Here is a 2,810-nt window from a genome sequence, read left to right as displayed (position 1 = left end):
TATAAACATGTTTCCTTTACAAGAGTAAATCTCCATTAGAGCAGGTAAATTTGCCATTTATTCTGTTTTGTCATTCCTGTCCCAGGTACACTGTAGGTATTCAGTAAATATCTGATGAATGAAAAGAGAGAATGAATAAAGGGTCTGGTCAATATTAATACTGTACATCAAGAACGAACAAAATTAGTTTTCACTTTAAGAAAAGAAGGCACTTGTCTTCACACAAACAGACTTCATCATAACCTTGGGAAAGAATAGTGCTTTATATTTCTATTTTAGGATATGAGCCTCCAGTTACATCACTGGACTGGAGAACTCCATTTCATTCCCCATTTCTCTTGTTAAATGGTTAGTTTAATTTACTCAGGTTATAGAAAGGAATACAATGACTATTCTTCAAAGTTGACTGAACATAAAAGTAGCAAAGTTGCTTGAAGAAAGAAAGGTATCATTTGAATTGGCAGTGATTAAAATGCAATGATCTCTCTTGGTCTAGAGAAAGGCATTTTGAATCAATGATTGATGGACAAGATTTTCTTTGGCATTTCAATGTCACTATTTATATAAATGTACACATGATAGTAAAGTTCAGGAGTTAGAATGATTTGAGTCATTCCAATCAGTAGTTCAACAATAAAAATACAGACAGCAACTTTTATTACTCATTTAAAAAACATTACTTAAATATTCCTGCAAACTGATCACCTAATTTTATTGTGTTTACTGCCATTCCAGGCCACTATTTTGCCTATAAGATAAAAGTTTAATTAGAATCATGCAAAAGTGAAGGGTTAGGATCATTTTTTGGATTTCATTCATAGATATAACAAACAGGTAATCTGTCATGGAGACAGAATATGCAAGATAACTGTGGTTACTTTTTTCCCAGGAGAATATAGTTTTAAGAAACTGACACAATGTTTACCATGAAAGTTTTGAAAGAAGAAAGTTTATGGATGAAGTAAAATAATTAAGCATTTAGAGTCACAGGGGAGAAAAAGGAGAGTTGCCAAATCTATTCAATCACTCAATTACTTTTCTATCTTCTTTGAGCCCCTGGGAATAAATAAACCCAAGCATTTTTATAAATGTATATTTAATTACTGATAGTATTTAATCTGGGATGTATTTCATTCCAATGATTCTCTACTGATGAGTAAATATTTAATTTTACAATTATTACATAAAAAATAATTCGTGTTTCAACATTTTGGTAACTAGATGAATTTTTGATCATTTCAAAGGTGCTTTTTAAAATAATATATTAAATATTTTAAAGTAGGTTGATTGAGAAACATTAGTTAGGCTACACTTGTAGTTTCTAATTCATAGCACTAATTTCCTATGTAAGAGTGTTTGTTTTTATCAGATATCCAAAATTATAACTCTGTATTTGTAAGTCTCACATTTATGAAGATTTTACTAAATTGTAGTTTTAATTCAGATGAATTTGCTGAAAAACATTTCAATCAAAATATGTCTCATTAACAGACAGTACATAAGTTTTCTGTGCTGACATAAAGCTTCTATTTACATAAAATGCAAATTTTTTACTAATGCAAAGGTGCAATTGAATGAATACTTTTGCTGTTTGGTTGGTTTTAGTATGATTTGCTTCCAAGAAATGAATGACTAAACTCTTTTTCATTTAAAGAATCAGCATTCCATCTAGTTAAGCACATGCATATAGCCATTTTGTTTACTTAGTCAACAAATAAACTGTATCTATAAAGTCAGAATTCTAATACACACATTTAAAAAAAAAAAAGATGATCATAGATCTACTTGCCAATCTGCTCAATGATTTTGTTCATTGTGATTGTCAGCATCACTGGTTCAATGGCCACACTTTATATATTGATAATTTGCTATATATGTCTCTCAGAAAGAGGAAGTGGGAGTAGGGACTCTGAATAACAATGTTTTATATTAATTATTTGATTTTTTAAAAAGTGATTTAAAACTTTCAGCACATTCAATTTCACACTATTAGGGAAGTCATAATTGAATCAGATCAAAGCCTGAAGCACAGCACTACTAAACACTGAAACACACAGATGATTGTTTGTTTTGCACCATGTTTAAGGTAATAGCAGCATAATGGTATTAAGGAGATAACAGTTCTCTAACACAGAGTAGCATTATTTCTCTTTTGGGTAGCTTAGTTTGATTCTTGTTTTTTTTTTTTGTTTTTTTTTTTTTTACAAAAAAGGCAGAGAGACAGACTCCTTCATGGGCCTGACCAGGATCTACCTGGAAAGCCCACTAAGGGACGATGCTCTGCCCATCTGGGGCTGTTGCTATGTTGCAACCAGAGCCATTTAGTGCCTGAGGTGGAGGTCATAGAGCCATCCATGGCGCCTAGGCCAACTTTTTTCCAATGGAGCCTCGCTGTGGGAGGGGAAGAGAGAGACAGAGAGAAAGGAGAGGGGGAGAGGTGGAGAAGCAGATGGACAATTCTCCTGTGTGCCCTGGCCGGGAATTGAATCTGCAACTTCCACATGCCAGGCCGAAACTCTATGCTTAGTTTGAGTTTTAAGACTCTCCTTTATTTCACAATCATTTCTTTTGTTTAAAATTTAATGGTTACCATGTCTTTTTTCATTATTGCCTCTGTTATGGAAACAGATATGTGTAGACTTATCTAAAATAATACAGACAGGCCTGACCTGTGGTGGCGCAGTGGATAAAGAGTCGACCTGGAAATGCTGAGGTCACCGGTTCGAAACCCTGGGATTGCCTGGTCAAGGCACATATGGGAGTTGATGCTTCCAGCTCCTCCCCCCCTTCTCTCTCTCTGTCTCTCCCTC

The sequence above is a fragment of the Saccopteryx leptura genome, chromosome 3 (genome assembly GCF_036850995.1).
Source record: "Saccopteryx leptura isolate mSacLep1 chromosome 3, mSacLep1_pri_phased_curated, whole genome shotgun sequence".
Taxonomy (NCBI): Eukaryota; Metazoa; Chordata; class Mammalia; order Chiroptera; family Emballonuridae; genus Saccopteryx; species Saccopteryx leptura.
The sequence above is the reverse complement of the archived record's forward strand: the minus strand, read 5'-3'. Positions refer to the sequence as shown.